General features: G+C 39.3%; 1 protein-coding gene across 2 annotated transcripts in view; it reads left to right on the top strand.

Moving 5' to 3' along the window:
* The window catches only part of PLEKHG1 (pleckstrin homology and RhoGEF domain containing G1), a 127,367-nt gene that overhangs the window by 11,380 nt on the left and 92,118 nt on the right, over window positions 1-23,869 (top strand). For both annotated transcript variants that reach the window (XM_026794140.2, XM_026794141.2), the window contains exon 2: window positions 800-868. The gene's annotated coding sequence lies outside the window, so the exon portion shown is untranslated. The remainder of the gene's footprint in view (window positions 1-799; window positions 869-23,869) is intronic.

The following is a 23,869-nucleotide window of genomic DNA, read 5'->3' as shown; positions in this document are numbered from 1 at the left end:
TCCTTGTTCAGTTCCAGTTGATATTCTGCTGAGGCTGGGAGGGGTTACAAGTTTAGCAGAGGGAATGAGCTCTTTCCCTTGTTAAATCAAAAATCCTCCATTTTTAGGCTTCAAAGCAGGCTAATAAATTTTGTAAGAAAAAGCTGCACCGCAATTCTACCTAAATAGCTGGGGTTGGTAGGAGAAACACTATTTTTGTTCAGACATTTATCATGCTTTGTTGACCTTGTGAAAATACCTGGATTTGGTGGAGGTACCAGGCAGATCACAGTGACCTATATCTCTGATGTGCTTTATAGACCACTGATGTTGCTTACCAGGGAAGTGAGGGCTCATTTGGATAGAGGTTTCCAGGCATTGAAGATAATTATGTTGAGAATCAGCTCTAACAATTTCCAGAAGGAGTGTGGCCTGGAGCCCTTGGGGTTTAAAGCTTGGGAACCCAGCAGTACTTCCTTGCTCCAGCACAGGCATACAGCACGACATGGGCAAGCTGTCTGATCCACATTTTTAAAGATATGTAGGTAGGCAGAGGTGGTAAAGGCTCTTAATAGGATTTTCAGAATGACATTAGTGTCTAATTCCTATTCAAAGTCTGACTCCTTAGCTTGTCTGAACTGGATTCAGCCCGTGCTATGTTTTATTCAGCTGCTCTTTAGGACAGAATGGGAGGTGTTCGTACAGCAAGCGTGACTTAGGGGGAATAAACCGAGGTGTGCCTAGACCCCTGCTGAGCTGTGCAGCTGAGCTCCCTTTTATCCTTTCTCTAATTCCATAATTTCCACTCTCCTTTCTGCAGGATGCCAGAGACTCAACAGAGGAGAGGAAAAGTGACTCCATTTTGCCCACCCAAACAGCGACATATTAGGTGAGTACTCTACCAGGTAAATTTTTTTACTATTATTTTTATATTTTTTCTTTAACATTATTTTAAATGTGAGATGATTTTTGGTGTGTCTCTGACTGAGAGGATTACCACTAGTGTACAGTGAATGTGCCTCAGGTTAACCATGAGGCTGCTTAGTGTCCAAACCCACAGTAGGACACTGTGCTGAACAGCCTGGCATGTGGGTTAGCCAGGAGAGAGGGTGTTTCTCATGTGCACACTAGTGGCGTTTTGTGCTCATTAAATCCAATTTTGGGGGGGCACCTAAGCAGTTAGGGGAGGTTAACAGTTCAGTTTTAGCATTTGTTTCTGAAACTGAGGTTTTGCTAAAGATCTGTAGCTGAAATTTTGTTCAGTGTCTTGATTCTGTCCCTTTTGGAAGGGAAAGTGCCAGTTTTATATAGAAACAATGTACCTATGGGGAGATCCAGGACAACTTTGTTCTCCTGAGATTTCCTATGTTAGTCTGTGTCATTTTAGCTTATTTGCTAGTGATTTAATTTTATTTATATAATCTCACTGCCTGGCAGTCTTGGAGCATCTAAGAAACTTGGGAACATAGGAAAAAGCAGGTTTACATGCCATGGAAATGTAACCTGATTGTCATAACTGATTTCACTCATTGACTATCTGAAACAAATCAACATTCCAGAAAACTTCACAATAGGACTGGAAGGAGACTCTACAGAAAAGAGAGTCTCCTTCTCTATTTTCTCTGTCTTATAAGAGCTTTAGGCAAGATCCCTTTTTCCTGCTCTCCAATAAGAAAGATTTCTGGTGCCAACCTAAAGGAGTCTTCTCTCTGAAAAAAGCAAACATTCAGTGGCTAACAACTCAGACACTGCTATTTGGAAAAACTTGATGCCTTACAGGTAATCTACTTCACTCCTTGCAGTTCTACTGTTGAAACCAGCATAGCATAGATAAGTATATTTTAAAAAAAGGTACATTGTGTTAATTGCCTCTCTGGCTTCTGTGGCCTGCAGAGGGAATACTAATATGCTATATTAGACCACTAATTAATAATATTTATTCTTTTTACCTTACTGTTAGTGGGGCTTGTAGTATAATTTTGTAGTATATATTTATGATCCAATTGTGTTCAAGTGTTTATGAAATTTTAGAAGAATGGCAACTTTAGTTTGACTCCAGTGCTTTGAGGTTGCATAACTGTAATAAAGAGACACTTGCAGGACTGTGTAGCACTAGATTAAAGCTTACGTCTGACAAACATTAGTGAGATCTTACTTTCCTTTGGATCCAAGGGAGAACAGTCTCTGTAAGTAGAAAAACGTTTTGTGGAGACTGCAAGAGGAAAGACCAGAAATTCCTCTTCAGCCTTTTCCAAAAATAGCAAGATTTGAATAAGGTTGCATGTTTTAACATGCATTAGAGAAAAATAATTGTCATGACCTAAATTCAGTACACTAGTTCTCTGTCTTATTTGCTGATAGTTAATTACTAGCATATTTTTTTTATCCGCAAGCATGGAGGGGCTGTACATTCCCATCTTCCACACAGGAAATAATTTTATTTATTTAGCTCAAAGTTTGTGCATATCCAAACGCATGCAAAGTATTTGCCTAGTGACCTTAGAGTGAATTATTTGCACGAACTCTCCCCCTTTCCTGATCTCCAGTTCATTTCAAGTGTGCTGCTTGGCCTTGGTTTTGATTTGCAGTGGTTTTATTGTGTTTTCATGATGAACAAAAAAGCTAACCGGACCAGCAGACTAAAATAACCTTTTTTCTGAAAGCAGAGATAACATGGATTGCTCCTGTGGCCTAAGATGCAGAGGATTTCCTAAGATTCTTTGGGATCCCTGGCTGACAAGCATTCACTGTGAAGTGCTTCAAAAAATTGTTGTGTCAACAAAGCTGGAGTGTGTGGGAATGTATCAGCTAAGGGGATAAGGCATTCAAGGACTGGATGAAGTGCATATTGTAAGGAATTCATTTTGTGGGAAAAAGGAAGAAACAGAAAATATGAGGACTGGTGTTCTGTAAAAATAGGAGCTTAATGGTTTAGGCAGATACAGCTTTGAGGGGTGGATGTTGAACCTTGCCAAACAGCCACCAGTAATTTTTCCGAATTTGCTTTACATGCGAGGCTTACATCTGGAACATCTAAAAAATTTTCATTCTGAAAAACTTTTGGGGGTGGTGGGGGGAAATGCTTTATGAAATTTGTTTCTGTTTTGTTATTATCCATTTGAGTTACATAACAATATTGTCTGTTTTTAATTGTTTCAATAAGTTGGTGGTTAGAATATCTTTAGAAGGATTAAAATGGGCTTCAGCATCTATTAAATTATAACATGTTGTAGCAGAGAAGGAAACATTAGATCAATATACTTTATTCTGACAATTCCATGTGACTTTAATATGCAGTGTGTTTATGCTAAAAGTCAATACATTAAGAAAATTCCTTGAGCATTTTTGCATCACTGAATGCTTTGTTTAGGTCATGCCTTTAGTGGTGTGAGCGCTTGCAAATCTGTGTGGGGGTGGAGAGGAATGATCCTATGCCCACATATGAGCTTTTCTGTAAGTTGGGTCTATTTTTGATATGCAATGAAGCAGAGGTACCGAGTGAAAATAAGGGTTCAGTTGCAATGTGAAGGCCTGTAAAAGCTTTCCTATTGTGGGAAGTGCGTACCAAGCTCTTAGAGCAGTTGCATTAGTGTCCATGGGAATATTTGGAGTTTAATTTAGCATGCTAGATTAGGGCCTAATACCTTAATTAAGGCTCACATTTTTAATAAGTTTCCTGCAAACCCTTTGTGGCTGACTACAGTTGTGGAACAGACATAATATAAAGCCCATCTCTAGGGTTTACTGTTGTTGGCATTTTTATGAAAGCTGTCATTCTACTTCAGAGTGATGAAGCTGACCAGCAAACGTAGTTTTTAATGGAAGAATTCACAGCTCTTACTAGACTTCTTAAAAAACGCTAATCCAAATAATTTATGCCAGCGATGTGTTGAAATTCTATGTACCTAGTACATTTAGACTGATGTTTTTATAAAAATTGTGATAACTGTTTTAGAAAAGCCTTTGTTAATTGATAAAACAGCTTTTCCAGATAGAGGCTGCTTAATTCTCTTGTCAGTTCCCATGTTTGGGATTTTCTGCTATGGAAAGAACTAAATGTATTGTCTGAAAAAATTCAGAAATAATATAATTAGGATTTTTTGGTGTAACTTGTAGGCGAAGTGGTTTAATTTTTAAACATTTGTATATTAAAGTATATTAAAGTTGAACAAAAATTCTTACATATTTTTTTAAAAATCCAAAGAAACCAGCTCACTCACACCTCTCTGCTCTCCCCCGCCGCACTTGCTCGGAGCAGTCAGTCCTTTCCCGCTTCCATCCCCTATTGTTGCGGTCAAGTGACCAAGGAGAAGTGTACACTTCCTTTTGTGTCCTGTAGATAGAGCTTCTTAATTGATGACTGCTGCTTTCTTTCTGGCAGAAAGGAAATGAATGGGCAGTAGTGATTATAGCACATCTGTTGTTTTCTGGTGAGCATCCTGTACAGCAGTGACACTGTCTGTAAGACTCCTTTTTTTTTTTGCCTTTTTTTTCTTTTATTTTTCTGTTGGCTGTTTTTTTGTTGGTTGGTTGTTTTTTTGTCCTGTTCAGGACTAGTTAATAGAGAGGGTACAGGGACTGTTGTTTTCTGGTGAGCATCCTGTACAGCAGTGACACTGTCTTTAAGACTCCTTTTTTTTTTTTGCCTTTTTTTTCTTTTATTTTTCTGTTGGCTGTTTTTTTGTTGGTTGGTTGTTTTTTTGTCCTGTTCAGGACTAGTTAATAGAGAGGGTACAGGGACAGTGTTATTCCTTTATCACAGGTGTAGCCAGAGCAGAAAAACAAATTGCACACTGGAAGAAAATAACTTGCTTTTCAAACAAGTGTATTTTACACATGCACACACACACACAATCTTACAAAATTTTTATGGAGGTGATATGTATTGCTTGCATGTGAGTCCTGTCTTTGTAGTTGACTGCCTTGTAGATTTAATATTCAAAAATCAAGCTGGAAATGGCTTCCTTTAGGGAAAGGTAGAAATAAGGTAGCGTTCATACCAAGGACTCAAAACCCGAAAAATTCACACATCTTTCACTACAGTTTCTAAGATGCCATTTCTAAGTCTGTGATACCATTGTCCGGCTCTTGCTGCCGCATCTACTGCTTGATGTGTTGCAGCATAGCTTTCAGAAGTGCTGAGAAAGAAACAGGGGAGCTCTGTAGTGTGCTCCTGCTCTCCCAGAGAGGAGGTTGGGCATGTATGGAGCTCCTTACTTGGCTTTACAGATGACAGGGAAAGAGGTTCTGGGGCAGATGAATGGTGAGCTCTTGGTAAGTGTCTGGCCTGAGAGAAGAATGGGACTTGATGCTTGGGAAGACAAATGTCTGGAGAAATGATTGAGGAAGGCCAGTAAATCAGCTGGGTGAAGTAGGTTATGGTAGCAAAGTGTACCACAGCTTGTCCCTTCCATCACACCAGCCATAATTTTTCCACAACTTCTTTTTAACTCTTGTTTTATAAAGATGTGAAAGTGGTGTGCACTCTATGCAAACCCTGAGCATGTGTCTTGACCATTTTGTTGTCTCTTGCCATGCAAAGTTCTTGAAAAACCATTAATTGAAAGAGCTCTGTGAGTTGCAGTTCTTGCTACTTATTTGGTTGCTCTTTGTTCCTTCCTTTTCTTTCATTCTGTTTAATTGCACCATTTCTTGTAAGTAAGGTGCCAATACTCTGCTTTTGCACAGACTAAACACATTGATATTTGAACTAAAAGAGTTAGTGTTGGGCTTGGATGTAGCTGGTTACCTAAAGTTGGTGAACTGGGTAGTGCTGCCCTCTTCCTTGAGGGTTTCTGATGGGTATTGGATAAAATTGGGGGGGGGTTTCATCAGCCCTTTCTTGTCACTTGCAATCCTGAGAGCTGCTTTGTCCCTGTCCTCTTAGGAGAGGATCCTTTAGCAAAGGGTATATTGAGATGTACAACTTTCTATCCATACAATGCTGGAAGCTTACAGCCTTTCAAAGGTTTTTCAAATAACACATACACCTGGCCACTAGAAATGGGAAAAGTGAGAGAGTGTTCTGTTGCACACCAACATAGGTGAACACAAAATTTGTGATACTAGAAGTGAATCATGCTGCAGTTAATGTCCCAGGTTAACCTTTAGTCACTCCTTGATCAGAACAGAATTCAGAAGATGAAAAAGCAGGTGACATATACCCAAATTTAAATTAAAATTTGAATTGGTTGGGGTTGCCTTCTACCTGTGGTAAAACTGGGTTTTGTTTCCCCAAAGACTTATCTAAGAGTAATTTAAGCAACTAAGTATCCTTTTGCTTTCTGAGTGAGATACGCAGAGACCCTGTTCATGCCTCTGAAGTTTTTTGAACATTTAGCCTACCCCCATAGGATTTCAGAATTATCTTGCATCTCTGGGCAAGCATTATGGTGTAGCTAAATATTAGTCATGGCAAAAGCCAAGTAATACAGGAAAAAACCCACAGAATCATTTAAAATGTATTTGTTCGAGTTTTTGTGTATCTCATTTTATGGATCTCTTAATATATTAAGCTTTATAAAGAGTGCATTATTAAGAAACATAATATATTGTTAATGTGAGCTTTTTACAATTCTGAGCCCTACATTGATAGATTATTCTGCACCACTTGAATTACTTGTGAGAAACACTTGAATATTTGTGTGACTTAATGTATTCAAATTACTATATACAAGTTTGCTAGGATGGTTTTAATATGGAATCTTGGCTTTGAGAACAGATGTGACTTCTTTTATCATGAATTTAAGATGCAATACATGATGTAGAGCATGACTATAGATTGTTTTACAAAATTTTCAAAGACAGCTCTTTGAGTACATATGCATTGATGACTATACACACATGCCAAAATCCTATTAAAAATTAAAAATACTTCTTCCATTGAGGCAGATATTCATTAAAGCTTGATACATAGCTCTTCAGTGAAAGAAACTTCAACAAGACCTTCAACCTCTAAAAGAAAGATTAGCTACTGCTTTTATCAGTACGGACATCGCTTTGAAGAAACTGATCATCTGGTTTCCTTCTGAGAGAATTATGTTCTGTCCACTTGACCCTTTGTAAAAGTAGATATTTTTATTAGTTATGTTATGTAGGAATTTGAAAAAATATTTAATAAATGAAAAGCCCCCACCTTTGTATATTTAGCGTCAGTTACAGAAGTGCAATACATCAAATGATCTTATGTTCTTGATTAATGACTTTCTATTGTATTAAAAATTATACCAGTATGGAATTTGATAAGAGATATAACTTTTTCTTTGTTTTCCTTTTAATAAGAAAATATTTCTTTTTCTGCCTTGTTCCCTTCCAGAATTATGTTTGTAAAACCACAGACATTTCAGCCCTCACTCCTTTCGTTCAGCTATGACTGTAAAACTGCATTTCCAGGGTAAATCCCCCTGGATGATATTTGCTTTCCACATAATTTAAATGTGTAAAGCTTTGGCTGTGGTCAAACAGAGGCTAAAGTATATTGGATATGTAGATTCTAATCCTGTTTTCAAGGCAGAATAGAACAAACTGTAATATTGTAGGTGTTATATTTATTTCTTCTATGTAGAAATAGATTTCTTAGGAAAAATGCCCCCTATGCATCACAGGTTTAAACACAAATGTTACTTGTTTTGTGCTGGTATGAGAGTGAGTGGATATCTTTAAAATACACAATGCAGCCTTTTAACTAAGGAAAGGCATAGGACTTAATGAAATGTTACACTCGAGAAATTATTTTACAAGTCAAGCTAGTTAGGAATTTTTCAGCCAAAAATATTTTGTTGGAAAACAACAATTTATTGAAAACAGAACATTTCACAAAAGCAGTTTTTGACAAAACTATCAGCAAGAGAAGTTTTTCAGATACAGGATTGTAAGAAAACCTGTTTCAGTTCCATAGAAAAATAACAATGTAACTCAAGCAAATACTATCTCTCTGGAAAGCTTTTTTTATTATACTTTCTTTTTGAATTAGAGTCCTTCAATGATCTCTAACTTTTTTTTCACAAGGAACATGGCTATTTTCAAAATTATACTTTTTATTTTTTCATTAAGTGGGAAAGCTTAATGGCTTCCTAGTTGATTCTAGTCTATTGATGTTCATATTTGGAAATTGTTCCTATGGAAAAGAGTCTTCCATTGTTTTAATGCAAACTTGCTGTCAGACATGACATGACTCAAGTCGTGACAAATTATTTCCTCTGTTCTTTTTCATTCCTCATTTGAGGTGTATCAAAATCTGCTGGTGACTTGTCAGTGAAGTTAAGACTTACTCCAAATTCTTATAAATTTTATTTGTCCCATTTCTTGTTGTTATTGTTATTATGATTGGTCTAAACTGTGTTGCTTATGTAATAGGCACTGTAAGTGCCTGTCTCTTTACTGGATATGCCAGGGTTGAGGGTTTATTAATCTTCAGGGTGAAGTAAAGCCTTTCAAAAGACTGTGTATCAGAGCAGACAGCTTTTGATCAAGTGGGTTGCAGGATAATTGAGCAATGCTTGTGCCAAATCTGTCTAGGATCTAAACCAAAAATACAGAGTTTTTGTGTTTATTTTGGGAATAGGTTCGTAGTTGTACGTTTGCCTTGTACAGCAATATTTATGAGAAATGACATTAAAGTGCACTTTAAACAGCACATTATAATATAAAATGTTACTGTGTCTCTGAAGCACATCTGGTAATGCAAGATGTAAAGCTATTAATTTGGTCAGGACAATGAGTTCTTTATGAATTGGGGCTAGCCCATTGAAATGAGTTTGCTCCTGAATTAATAATGATGGGGAATTTGGAGTAATGACCATCTGCTGGGTTGTTGATGTCCAGCAGGCTTTAAGAGACAGAGTGACGCCTGTGGTAACATGCTTGGGCAAATCTTAATTTCTGTATTGTTACTAAGCATAGAACAAGGAAACAAAAGATGGGTGAAACTGTAAATTTAGGTAATTTTTGCTTGAGTGAGAGGACTGTCTTCCAAGGGTTGAAGCTTACTATTATTCTCCATTCTTGAGAGCAGCTTGATTTGATTCCCCCACCAGCCAGGAGAGTTGAGAGGCAAAAACCTCAAATACTTTTTACTCTGGGGACTGGAGGAGCCCCACACAAGTGCTGTTGTGCTTCATCTCCTGTGGTGCAACAGTGCATATGTGATAAACTGAGTCCCCCAGCTCTTCATCCCTGTTGCTATTCATTCCATGTACCTAAATGGCTTCCCAAGATGTAGTTTATCGGCCTGAAATTAATTCTTATGAAGCTCTTTAACAACCTTTCAGCACCGAGAGTGGTGTACATTTCTTGAGATTGTCAAATCGTATTTGTCTTACCCATACCTTCATGCGACATAAAGATACTTGAGTAAATTCTGTAGTATAAATAACTTTATAAATGAGGGAGGCATGAAATTCCCCTGCACAGGTAGGTTCCTTCCCTGCTTTCTTGGATATTAGTCTTCAAGGTGAGTGACATAAGCTGCTGCATGCTTGCTGGAAATGAGATTAGTAGCTGGAGTTTTTTCCTTAAAATGAATGGGCAGTACTGGTACAAAAATGCACGCTTCTTTCTGTATATGTGGAAAGCATAATGTAAACACACATCTATTTATAAGTAGGCATCACACAAATATCTTAATAACTCTATAGTATCATGCTTCCTGCCATTGATCTTTATCACTAGGAGTAAACAAATAAGTTTTCCTTGATGATTCTTATATGTTAATCTAGGATTGCAAAACTCTACTTCCAAAAATGCTGCTCATGGTAGATATCTTGAAGATTACAGTGTCCATGGTGTTCTGATATGTTTGGGTGGAATATTTTCAAAGTGTATTTCATACTCTATATGAAGTGTTAGTTTGGATATACGGTTTTCCCTGCAGTCTAGAGTAGCAGGCTCCCACTTGGGAATAGGTGGAGTGCAGCCTTCTTGGGGGAGGCACCAGTATCCCAGAGGAAAAGTGGAATGTAAAACACTACCCAATAATCAGGCACTGGGTGGGCCATCTTCTTCAATTTTGTAGAGCATTCAGTGTTCTTCCTAAGAGATTTTTTTTCCTTCATTGCAGCTAAAAGGTTGATAGTCTTTTTTCATTTGATGTCTTCTTATAATCTTGCTAAGTGTGCACTGTGATGCATCAGTTAAAATAGATCTTTGATGGAGTTCTTGCAGGGTAGAAAAAAGAGCAAAACTGCAGAAAAGAGCAGAATGTGTATGTGGTTGAAATGGACTTGATTATCCATTTCCATGTTAATACATGCTTGAATTGGTAAAAGAAAAATATATTTTTCTAGTTACTTCTCTGAAAAGTCGAGCAGTTCTCTTATTTTCTTAGAGAAATATGCTGAATCTTCAGCTGCATAGATTTGAGGCTGGTAGTTACGGGTAATCTGTTTTAGCGAGTAACTTTTGTAACAAATTAATAACCAAACAGTTGAGTTTCTGTGTAAATTTTGCTGACAGTTAACTCTGGAAAAAGACAAAATAAATCTAGACATACTATAAAGGTTATGCTAATTCAAACCATTACAGTTTACATGATTCAAACCCTTTTCCTTAGTTTTGTAGTTTTGTTTTTGGGGTTTTTTACCTGTTTGGTAGTAAGAACAATTCGAAAGAAGTGCCACATAGTTTACATGTTTTATAATAGATCAAACTTTTCTTAAATTTAGGTGTAAAAACTCAAAGCTTTTAAAAATAACTGGTAATTTTGAAGTTTGGTAGTTGCCTTAACATTCACTATAGTTGCTTTTATTAAGTACCCTGGGTTCCTGTTTTCCACCAGCTGGGGTAGATGCTAAAATAACTGAACAGTTTTTTAAAAAGTTTGGCCTTTGTTTTACGATTCATTCAATCAACTGTGATTCATTGCAACTTCTTCCCAAACTTTAATAATTTTTGCTTAAACTATATTACAGTTGGATTTTAAAAGAAAATCTGAAGCCCCCAAACCACAGAAAATTCCCTCCCACTAAGGATCTGCTTTACATTTCATGCTGGCATTTGGCTGGTAATATCACAGAGATGCCCAGACTTAAACTTGTATATGGATTGTGTATGGAACAGCCAAAAGAGGAATTTGCTTGCTACAGGAGAGCTGGGCGACTGCCCCTGAACTCTGCTTGTGTCAAAATCTCTTGCTCTGACACAGTGAAAGGAGGCATCCACCATTTGTTGGATACACAGGAGCTGAAAGTGCAGAGACAGAAAATTATGCTTTTTTTGGAAAGGTTTGTATCTGGTCTGTTTTAAAGGTCAGGACTGAAAGGTGAAAGTAAACACTGACCCAGTGGCATATGCATAAGGTAAGAGGAGTTCAGTTGCATGTAATTATACTTTCTCCTCTGCAGAAAGTATGGTTGTCTTTTTTTCTTTCTTCTCTCCCTGTTCTGCTTTTTATGCCAGCAGGTGTTTTTCTCTCTCCAGTCAGAGTTCTTTAAATCTTTGAAGTGTGTAATAATACACAATTAAGAAAAAATTGTTCTAAACTCTGTGTCAGTAAGTTTTTATGAGCATAGGTGGCCTGAGAGAGGAGTGCTGTAAGGTTGCACCTGTGTAAAATTCAGATGGGCCTAGGAGTGTTCCCAGGCCTGGGAGAAGATGGTCTGTAATGGTCATGTTTGCTGGTGTGATGGTGGGAAATGGCAGCCTTCCCCACAGACAGTTTCCAGGCATGACTCAGTCTCTAGAGTGGGTCAGCCATCACTTGAGAGATGGCTTTTATGTACCCTGTTTTGGAGACTAGGATTATTTATTACCAGCGAAGTCTTACTCTGTCCCAGCTTGCTTTTGCACCCAGGAGCACTTTTTGGGCACATCTAATGCATTAATTTAAGAATAGACTTCGTTTTTCTCATTATGAAACCCTGCAATGTGACCTCAGCATTTATTCAGCATCAGAGAATCTGCAGGTTGGTCCAGAAATCCCATGAGTGTTTTCACTCTGGGGAAGATCAAGGGTCACGTTTTATTTGATGTCAGCACATCTTCTCAGTCAGCATTTCTCTGCAGATTTTTCATTCCTTGCTTGGGTAAGTTTGCTCTACAGAATTGCTGTTGTTTATTTCAAAGTGAATTTCTGGATTGGTTGTTTTGTAGAGAGAAACGGAGGAGTTTGGAACTGGGAAAGAGGAAACAAAAGAGTTTGGAACTGACTTGGCACTTTGATATGCGTTGGTGGGTGAACACATAGTGGTGACCACTGGGGGAAAAGTGTTAAAAGCTTGGTGGTATCTCTGGGAATACTGCAAGGCTGTGGGAACTGTGACAGGATGAGGAGGAGATCAAGTAACTGTCACTGGATTTAAAGGGAGCAAGTGCTTCTTCCCCCTGCTCCTCTTACCTAAATGCAGTAAGGCTTAGAGGGCTATAGAAATTCATTTGCTGATCAGATAGAGTGGTTCCCTGCTTTTTGTGGTAATATACGTAGCTCTTAGAGTGTGTTTGAAATACAGCAGGGACTTTTTCTTTTTTTCCTGCAGCCCCACTGAACAGGCTGGCATAGTCTCAGAGCGAGGCAGGGCCAGGTGGTTTCCTCACTCTGCTGTGCCTCTTGCTGGGTTAAGTGGGAACCTGGTGTTGTTAGTATGCACTCTGTGTGCCTGTGTTCCTCAGAGGACAAAATGTGGGCTAGGCAGCAAGAATGGAGGAGCTGGGGTTTTTATGTACTAAGGGGATGGTGTTACATAACTTGAAACAGCATTATTGGAATACCTCTGTGTTGTTTCAGTAGATCAGTGCTTAATATTTGTATGAAACATTAAGGTTTATAAATGGTTAGCTGTGTGTCTTGGCAGTGCTTTAGGTTTGTTCCCCACTTACTAAACTCAGAAGGGTGTTTTGCAGAAAGTTCACATAAGTTATTTCTTCCCTTAAAAGTGGAAGAAAAGGAACTTTCATCTGAATTCACTGGGCTTAGCTCTGAGAATTCAAAAGGCTTTGGAAACTGGCTGAAGCTCTTGGTACTGACTTGAGTAATATCCCTTTGAATATTTACTTTAATCAAGCCTATTTAGAGATTCCCGCTCACACCCTGCCCTTATTTTTGTTGGTTTCCAGTACTAGATAAAATGACCAATGAAATAGAAAGCTGTTTTCTTAAAAATAGGTTCTTCTGGAGTTCTCAGTGGTATTGCTATAGCTGGAATTTGTGTTATTTTAGCACATAATAGGTATTTCTTTGTTTCTGTGTTTGAAAGATAAGTCCAGGTTATTTATTTTACTTTCTGAGAAGGTGAATGAAGTATCAAAGTGCACAATGGCTCAGACTCCATGCAGTTGTCGAGATTTACTTATAAACAACTGATTGATCAAACCATATCTCTTAGACTGATGTAGAAAGGAGAAAAACATTCATCTGAAGGAAATCGCCTTTCCAGCTATAATCCTCTTAAGTCATGTTATTTGTTTCCCCATGTTTTTTCTGAATGGAAGTAATATTTTGGTCAGGAGCCAGTGAAGGTTTGCATTTGGCGATTCAATCTTTAATAAGAAATTTGGCTCTTCTGGGAAAGAATAGTGGAGATAAGGGGCTTTACATACTTATATAGAAGGAGTTTCCTTATCTAAGGAATACAGCTGTTTAACCCGAAAGAAATGTTCATTTAACAGCTTGTCACCTGCTTCTGTCAAAATGGTCATTCACATTGCTTTGGAAATTCTGGCAGGTTAAAGATTGTTCCTGTGAGTGTTTTCCCTTTTACCAGTTTTAGTCTCCTAGACTCTGTACTTGTGCTGATCAGGTAAGTGCTGAAATAATTTCCTTTCCTTTTCTAGTCCTATTTAATCTAATATTCCTTATTTTTTCTAATGAATATATTTAATGACTCTATAAATGCATGTGTTCTGTCAGAGATGAAGCATGAATGTAATTTGAAACTGTAGTTTCTCTGTGCTCTGCATATGCAATTCAGTGCCACAAAGGCCGGTTAGACTATGCCTGCAGTTACAGAACTCTGAATTGAGGACATGCTTTTCAAAGCTAATATACAGCAAGAAGGCTCTGGCTTCTCCATCCCCACTAGTTGCAGTGTTCTGTAGATAACTGCAGGCTTTGGCTCTGGAAAGCATGTTGTTTGCAAGCCATGCTTCAACAGTTGCACTCTGGCGTGGCTTGATAAATAGTGAAGTGTTTTTACAGGAAATGTCCCAATCTGAGTTATGAGGCCATTCATTTGGGTAAATTGCAAGGGAATGTACTCAATGCTGTCAGCTTGTCTGTTATTAATTTCCTCTTTTTTAACATGTGTGCACCGTGTGTATATAAATATGTATACATATATACACATAGATGTATGTATTCCCAAAGTAGGGAGAAGGAAAGGCTGGAGGAATGTGAAAGGGTCCTACAGTCAGGCCCAGTCAGCTGGTCCTGAGCCAGGGCTGGGGGGGCTGCCAGGTTCAGCAGCATTTGGAGCCTGGAATATGTCAGGGCTCAGAAAGCTTTAACTGTTGACTCTTTTATGTGATTTGCTGTGTTGTTTCCTAATGTTTCATACTCTGTGATGAAAACAAAACCCCAAAATTTTCATTAATGGTACTTCACTGTAGTCAGAAAGTTAGATGGACTTTTTGTGATGGCTGTGGGTAAAAAACCCGCAACAAACGTGTTTCAGAGGGCATGCCTAAGTAGTTGTGCATGGCTGTACTTTGGCTAGCCACTCAAATGACAATTTCTGGAGAAGCCAACTGAGTATTACTTGTCTAATAATTGTAAAGTCTACGTCTAAACCTCTCATTTCAGCAGTAATGCCATACTCAGGCAATTGCAGTTGAAGGAGACACACAAATGGGCGTTGTAGGGGTCCGTTGTCCTCATGGTGGATCTGTGTCTGAGTCTTTCCTTGTAAATGTAATGGTGTCACTGTGTGTCATGGAGACAAAACTAATGAAGGGTCCACATATAAAGCAATAATTATCCATTATTCTGGTTTTAAGTAGGCTTCCCCTTCATGAACATTCCCCTTGTCAGCAATGCCAAACCAAACATTCTTTTGTATCTCCCCCCACCCCCCGCTTTAACTCTCCTCAAGAATTTGCACTTGAAGGGGAAAATATCATTCTCTCTTCTTTACTTGGAATTAACATTGTTTAGGAAAATTTTTAAGAAAGTAAACTGACTTTCTGGACAGTGCTGACATTTTTGTCTTTCATCAGTATGACCTTATTCTGGAAGTTCTGTGGTTTTCTTTTACAATGAGGTCTGAAGTTATTTCTTTGAAAATATGCAGTCAATCCAAACATATTGCAAGTATTTTACAGAAGAGGTGTAGTAACCTAATTGGAGTTGATGCATACTAATTGCTCTGCTGTTAGCCAAATTGGAAGAAAAACAGCAGTGCTTTTAAAAAATATGCGCATGGGAGGATAAATTTGTGTTTGTAATTTGGTGCAGAGCAGCATTTTGTGGCTTGCTGTTTTTTGGTTTGTTTTTATTTTGGGGGGTGGGGAGGAGTTTTCAGAAATGTGTTTAAGTGCAGAGAAGAAATACCCCTGAAACAGCTGATTTTGAATAGCACTTTTCTGTACTTATACCCTTGAAAAGCATTGGGCTGTTCTGTACTCTTGGAGTATTTGCTTTTGGATGCACCTTATCTCTGTCAAATTGTCAGGGTTTACATTTCATACTGGTTATGTGAGTTGAGGAAGATGTCATTCCCTATCTCAGTGCCTTGACTTTGGCCATATAGAGAGTTTAAACACATACAAATTTCATTCTTGCCATAGATAATAGCTTTCTACTGACCTTGACTATAAGGAATTTCTCTGTAAGAGGGCTATGAAGTTTTCATTTAAATGAAGCAAGCCCCAGAAAAACCTTCATTATTATCATAGTCCTGTGATTTCAAGAGAAGCTACCCTGCGTAGTAGAGGCAGCCTGATGTCCTTACTAAGCAGATGGCAAGGTTGTTTCCTTTCTTCTGATGAGTAAGTGTGACAAAGTTAGTGAACTTTAGTTGGGTGTCAAGAAGCTTCCTGAAACAGAAATGAAAAATACAAAAAGGAAGTGTCAGAGGGTGAAACACCTGCAGACATGGTAAGATTGTTTCTACCATTGTTAGATCAAATTTTTCAGATGCATTGGGGTTCACTGGCATGTTATCCATCACTGTAATATTTATTCAGCACGTAGGACTGGATTCAAGTAGTTTAAGGCTTTGCATATTATAGTTTATTTTCACTGTTATTTGACTTGTTTGCTGTAATTGGATTCCTTGAGATCTAACAGCAGCTTTGCATCCTCACAGCCTGTTTTGATTTTATTTCTTCCATGAAATGATGCATTTACCCATCAGTGGTCTTTTCCAAGATGTTGTTTGGTGATACCCCCAGCACAGGCATCATGTAAAAAGACAAGTGTCTTTTTAAGTGCTACACAACCTCTCTAATAGAAAATATAATTTGGAAGAGGCTTACAGCCTGTAAAAGCAGGTACCAGGTTCTCTTTACTATATAAGCCAGATGCAAGTCTGGAGGATTTTTTGTTTGTTTGTTTTGCTTGTTTTTTCTTGTATAAAAGAGAAATGAGAATAAAAGCTGCATGCTAGGATGATAGCTGGGTTATTGCTTGTTTGTTTTTTTAATATCTGTGAGTGGAGTGTAAAAGCAGCAGCAGTCCTTGTCTTTAACCCGAAATCATAAAACTGTAGTTGCTGAGCACTGGAGGCTTGATCAGAGCTCCACCTAACCTGGCTTAAACACTTCCAAGGATGAGATATCCACCACTTTTCAGGGCAACTCCTTCCAGTGCCTCACCACCCACAGTAATAAATTCATCTAAACCTATTTCCTTTCAGTTTGAAGCCATTCTCTCTTTTCCTGTCACTACATGCTCTTGTAAAAAAGTCCCTCTCCAGCTTTCCCATAGGCCTGCTTCACATTCTGGAAAGCCAAAATCTGGTCACCCTGAAGCCTTCTCTTTTCCAGGCTGGAAAACCCCAACTGTCTCAGCCTTTTTTCCTAGGAGAGGTACTCCATCCCTCTAATAAACTTGATGGCCCTCATCTGGACTTGCTTTGACAAAGTACAAGACCTAATGCATTTGTAGTTGTATTTCTCCTGAGAAAGATTCAAGAAGAGGGGATGCTAGTGACCAGTCAAAATAACTAATGTAGATTTAAAAAAATATACTTTATTTCCCCCCACAAAGTCTGAACAGTTACCTGGAGTGTTTAGCTGGGAGGGTGAGTGGTGAGCTAGGCAGAAGTGCAGCTGTAAACCTGTCATGGTTTGAGCCTGGCACAGAGCCAGTGCCCCCATGAAAATGCCTCACCCTGGTGTCTGCTGTGAGATGTGACCAGGAATAAGCAAAACAGGCTCCAACTTAAACATAAATAACACTTTATTACCTAAAACTACAGGAAAAAAAAATAGGAAAGACTATAAGGAAAAGAAAAAAAAATTGAAAACCTTACAAAAACCACTTTTCCTCCTCCCCACTCCCTGACTTTCCCAATCCAATACATTCTCTCAAAAATACCAACTGCCCAGCCCAGCACGACACTTTAGTATACTCAAACTGCAGTTCATGAAGAGGAACGGAGTCCTTCTTGTTCCATAGGCTTCTGGAAACACACTGAAATCCCGGATGCTTCCTTGTCACTTCGGCACCGCCCGGAAAAGTCCATTTGCCGCTTGTGACATGTTCCTTCCATGCTCAGTGCTCTCACCACCGAGACATGGATCAGAGCTGCTTTTAGGGTGGTCTTTCAAGGATGCCTTGTCTCACTCCAAAAAGGCACAGTCTCTGCTTTTGGGACAACTGTCCCCCCCATATATTTCCAACCCCCTGGGGCCGGGGGGTCCTCACAAATGAACCCTCCTGGTTTTGAGGCACTGCCTCCCCCTAAATGCAGTCTGTGTCACAGGAACAACTGAGTCCATGGCTACAAGAAAACGTCCAGCCAAAAGGCCACTCCAAATCATCTCTCCCCATCCAATCATCTCCACAAACTCCGGGCCAAAGTTCTTATCTCATATCATCTCTCATCTCCCTTCTTATTCAGCTTCGAGGAGGATTAGCATTTTCGCAAGGCCCCAATCATGTAAGAAAGGGTTAAAAGTTTTCAGTCTCTGTCTGTCGGTCGGCTCCCACGCACGCTGCCCACACGCTGCCGCTGCGGCCGGGCAGTCTTCCTCCCCCTTCTCGCTGGCTGCTCTCCTGGGGGGGGGAAGGGGGGCTGGCTGCTCGAGGGCTCGATGTCTCTTGGGGCTCCCCCACCCTTCCATCCTTGGAGCCCCCCCGAAGCCCCCTCAACACCATCTCTGTCCAGGCCTTACCGCATGGCTGGCCCCTCCCCCGCCCAGCAGCAGCGGGCCGGACGGGGGAGAGATCTGAACTCCTCGCCCGGCGAGGCCCAAAGAGGAAATGCCAGGGCAGTGCCCTGCTTTTAACCCCTGTGTATTCTCGGAGGTGTGTCCAAAACCCACTGGCCACACCGGACGCCAGTCTCAAACCCAAAACCTTCATTGGTTTGACCACAGCTTCCCAGAATTCCCAACTTCTTCCTGGTCAAACCATGACAAAACCCAACATCCAGAGACTGTACTTAGGATGACATGGTAAAAGGACTGTGTAAATTCTGACAGTGACAGAGAATTTGTTGGGGGGAATGTCAGGTTGGCAACTGTTCATTTTTTGGCAACTGTTAGAGTTCTGGCCATGGGTTTGGCTGTTATCACAATATGGGGACTTGTGCCCTTAAATCCTGTAGGCTCTTTAGTGCTGTAACTGGTCTGTGTGCATAGTACATGCTCTTTGTCCTTTTTCTGCACTTGGTGTATGCATTACTGAAGAGCCACAAATTAATGGTGCTGGAAATAAGCTCTTGTAATAAAGAAAATGTTGAACTGTGAGTTCTTGTCTGTGTTGAGGCATTTGGGTTTCTCTTAAATAGGTTTGTTTCAAATTCAGTTTTCTTTGTGTGGCCCTAATTAGCACTTAACAGTAGAAGTACTATTATCTAAAAAATGAAATCAGGAAGCAATGTAAGGAAAACTCAGTTAAAGGATTTTATCTCTATCTTTCTAAGAGCCAGTGAAGAAAACCATGCTGTTGGTTGATTTTTGCAGAGTAACCACACGTAATGCATTATGTGGGGCTCTTAATTGGCTCAGAAAATGCTTTGCTTAGAATATGTTGTATGCTTCACTGTATGGTTGTTGAGTAGCAGATGTCTTTGAGTAGATGACAGCAGTATTTTGTGATAACGATAGCTGTTCTTGGCAGCGATGACTTACTACTGCTGTACTCTCAGCGGTCTGTGCTGGGACTTGCCTCTAAGGCCCTAAATATCTCGGGACTGACCTGCTTATCCTGCTTTTCCTTGGTTTTCATCAGTGTATGTCAGGCATGTCCTGTGCTGTGCCACTTTACCTAAGTCTGTCTGTTTTCTCAAGCTTAGATTCAAAAGACAGTGTCTGAAGTGACAGACTTTCTGTATGTAAGTGAAACATGATCTTTTGATGGATTTTTTTTCCTTTGTTCGTGTGGGGTTTTTTAACTTTAATGAAGAGCTGCTGAGATTAACTGCGCTGTACAAAGACATGAGAGAAGCAATATGTGTACATAACTTGAAAAATGCCCGGTGCTTTACAAAATAATTCTGTTCATTCTGGTTATAGGGGGTTTTGAAATAAGGAAAAGGTGGTAGAGCAGTTTAGCTGTCAGGCTACCCACCCCCAAATCCAGACTCGAGTGATGGGTATGGTGACTCAGAATGGTTTTTACCCCGTGTCCGACACGCTGACCGGGAGGGAGAGGCAGGTTCTGCTGCAAGCGCTCACTTTTGTCTCTGGGTGCAGCAGCAGCAGCGGCAGTGCCACCTGCGGGAGCTGCGCTGGAAGCGGTGCCCGCGGCTCCGAGCATCCCGGCAAGGATGCGCTGCCGCCGCTGCCAGCGCCGCGCATGGAGCGATGCCTTGGGTGGATTTCTGTCCGCGTTCTGCAGCGCAGCGTGATTCCTTGTCGGCTTGGGCAAAGCTGCGGCTTGGGCAATAGTGCTAAAAATATTTTCAAAAATATTCGTCAGTGGTTCAATTTTACAGAAAGAGAAATAGCAATGGTTAATCATAGTAAGGAATTTCCTACAAACTGCGCTGAGATGACTTGAGTTTTAAAGACAGTGCTTTACCTGAGCTGAGAAACTCCCGTGATCAGCACAGAGTTAATGCATACATGCAGGAAATGCATGCATTTCACCAATTAAAGCGGATGTCTTTCTGCTTAGGCTTTGAGCATATGCTTCACAAGGGTATTTGGGAAGTGTCAGTCAAGGTTTTGATCCCTCTTCCTCCTCCCACAAGACCCTGTGGGGAGTTTTCCTCTTTGTTTCACTTGGCATAGAAGCAGCATATGCTGTTTTAAGTAAGGAGCCTTACAATGTGGTTGGACACAGACCAAAAGTTGAGTATAGCTCATATTTTCTAGAAGTTCTATACAAAGTTTGAAGGAGAAAATATTGTGTCACATGCCCTTCTAGACCTCATATCCGGCGTTACTTTGTAAAAAACACGCTGTCATGCCTTGCAGACTGAAACATGGTGATTAGCTGCTGAACTTGATCTTTTAGTGGGTTTGGAAAACCATGACCAAAACCTTGGAATAGTGCTGGGAATGGATTCAAAAGTTGGAGAGATGGGAGGAGGAAGAAGACATAACGCGTAGCAGTTAAACCACAGAGGAGCCAGACAGCTCATTCCTTGCATTAGAACATTTATGATGTTTTTCACATTCAAACACTGTGAATTTGCAGTAAACCAGAATGAAAGTGACAAAGGGATTCTGTGATTTGGTCTTTGCCTGCTGGCAAAAAGTTAAGTGTTTTGGATTGGAGCCACAGTATGGATGATTATCTCCAGAAACTGGGCAGAGGATGCTGTAGATTAAATATGTTTTGAAAAAGTGGGCAGGAGAGTGATGTTACTGTGACTTTCATCAATGGGCAAGTGTGTAAAGGAGGTTTTGCTCCTTCTTGCCAATGTAGATCAGAGGGTCTTGTTTGGACCAGCTCATCTCTTGCTGCATTTGTCTTAAGTGTCACAGTTACTGCCTTTCTGTGGAACAGAAAGTGAAAGGATGGCATGGTTTGGGAATATCAGCAAAATCTGTAGTATCTTACCAAAAAAAGCCCACAAAATCCAAACCCCCAGCTCCAGCAAAACGCCTCAAAGCTGGAACATTTTGGTATGTGTTGATGTGCGGGGGGGGAAAGACTGGAAGATTTTTGTGGGACATTGTTGAAGAAGGAAAGCTGTAACTCACATCCAAAGTGCTGCTGGAAGGGAATGGAAGGAGCCGTTAGAATTCTGTGCGATTTTTTAAGGAATAACTATGAACTTGAAATAACATTTGAATCTTAAACAGGTTTAATTACTGTTTTTTTCCTAAGCCGTATTACTTAGGAAGGCTGAGGGGTGGTGGTGAATAGGAGCAGAAATGAGGGCTTGGTTTATGTCCTCATAATGATCCCTTAGGTCAATGTTATTTAGGGTTTCATTCAGTGTCACTTCTTGGTTCATGTGAAAGAACTGTGTTAGTGTTAACATATGAACTTGTTTTATGGTTTATGTGACCTGGGATCAAAGCTATTCTTGTGGGGTTCAGAGCAGCAAGGCATCTGCTCCAGAAGGGATTTTGTAGGCAAACAAATGGCAAAAACTAGATCAGGGACAGATGTCCTTATTCTCTAACAAAGATAGTATGCAGTGTTAACACTCAGATGTCAGAGCCTGAGTGTGTTGATGTGAGGATGAATTTTACCATAGCCATCCTTGGAGTTTGGAGTTCATCCTGAAACCTGAGAATGTAAGTGCTGGTTTTGGGGTTCTGTGAGTTGTTTTGCATTCAGAAGTGCAACATCCAGTACCATTCATCCAAGAAGGGGGGCTGGCTGTGCAGGCTGTCTCTGGGCATCTAATTGTCCTTATTTGTTTACAAAATATTTTATGTCAAAAAACCTACTAATATCTATTTTATTTCTACCCCCCTTGCACCTTTTTTTTAATTGCAGCAGAAATAACTCATCTAGATACTATTTTAAAAATAATCCATCAGACAGCTTTTCTGTTAATGATACAGTATGTAATGTAGATTCTCAGGAGTTGAGTTGTTTTACATGTATTCATGTGTGTATAAAGCACTGACTGTTTAATTTTAATCTGTAAAAGGCTGCATTTAAAATTGTATTGAAGTATTATAAGGGAACATGTATTCTGATTGTGAATAAAGTGACCACAGCAGTGGTCACAGTAATCTTATATTAATGTTGATTGTGCCTATGGAAGATGGGGAAGAAGTGCAGTGTCTGTCATTGAAAAGTGACTGTATTTGACAAGTTTTTGAAGAAATACAACAAACTTTCTTGAATATGATCACTCCCAGCTATTTGGAACAGATGTAGACTAAGGGCCAAGGGTTTGACACAAAGGAGGAGGGTCAGGTTAGATTTTGGTTAGTGATGATCATTGTTCAACATAAATACATAGCTGAGCTCCATAGTTACATCTGCAAACAGTCCTGTGACAAACAATGGTCTCTTTCAAGTTCCTGGATACTTTTTTGAGAGTATAGAAATAATTTTTTCAAAGAATGAAAGTAGAACAGAAGTCTTCTCTCCAATGGAAATTGGTCCATGAAATTTTAAATGTGAAAATTGTGATTAATAGTGATTTTGAATAGTTGGAAACCCTTACTGGTGGTTTTCGTTTATTTATTTTTGTTTGTTTTGTTTTGGTTTTTTTTTGCAAAGACAATTAATTAAAGAGGCAAGGAATATATTTGTCTGTGAAACACAAGTAATCCATGTTTTTTGTGAGTATGATTTTTTTAAAGTATTTTTTAGCCTCCCATGTGCTATAAATTTGAATGTTTTACTAATTCACCTACAGCACACTATTGGCTTAGATGCTGTGTTTAAAGGATCTTATGTTTTTCATAACGCTAAAGCTGATTTGCAGTTTTTAGCAGCTCAGGATTTTAAAAGCAAATCAATCTACTGGTAGGAACAAAAAATTTCTTGAACTAGGACCTCCCAGTATGCCTGTTTGGGTGGCCCTGGCTGATTATAGCCCATGAAAATGCATGGTCATACATCTGACTGGTTTTGGTTGCTGTTAAAAGAATTTTGCTTAACTGAGCAATGTAAACGGTATAGCTGTGTTTATTCATAAATTATCAATGCATATGTATTTCAAGTTCTCTTACTAGGATGTTCAGTGAAAAAGTGCTCTAAGCAATAGGTAGCAGTTTTGACTAATGGACTAAAAAATACAAGGTACCTCATGGACTACTAGAATAGCTGAGCCTGAGATTCAGAGAAAATTAGAACTATTTCAATAATAATATTGCAAGAGTATTTAGAAGGGTCTACCTGGAATGTTTTTATAAGGTTCTTAAAAGCTTTAGGATGCTACTACTACTAAGGTTGTCTGGATAAGTGGAAATTATTTGTGTAGAAAGTGAGCAAGCATTATTTCCTTTTACATTTACTAGCAAGCTTGTACCCCATATGCTACTTTTTGACTGATTTTACATGAGTCCAGCTTGGCCTTACTGCAGAGAGAGGGAGATTTAGTTTCCTCATCTGGTTAATACTTTTTGTCAGAGATTTCCTTCCTAGATTAAAAAGAGGAATTGTAGAAGTAAAGGAATGCTCAACATTGACTTCTGTTTCTTGAATAATTCAAAACTTGGTGTGTTGCAGAAAACAACAGCAGAGTTCTCTATTTCTTTTTCTTAAAGTTTTTTAGTATATTCTGCAATTTCTAGCAATAGAATGGAACTGGTTTGCATTAATGAGACAGAAAAGGGGAAAGGTATTTTTAAAAATATATAGATTTGTGTACTTTTTAAAGAATTAATAAAACACTTTTCTGTGCCACGTTACTGGACCTCAGTTTTTAGA

The sequence above is a fragment of the Zonotrichia albicollis genome, chromosome 3, assembly GCF_047830755.1.
Source record: "Zonotrichia albicollis isolate bZonAlb1 chromosome 3, bZonAlb1.hap1, whole genome shotgun sequence".
NCBI classification, from domain to species: Eukaryota; Metazoa; Chordata; class Aves; order Passeriformes; family Passerellidae; genus Zonotrichia; species Zonotrichia albicollis.
Note: the sequence above shows the minus strand (reverse complement) of the source record. Positions and strands in the feature narration are given on the sequence as shown.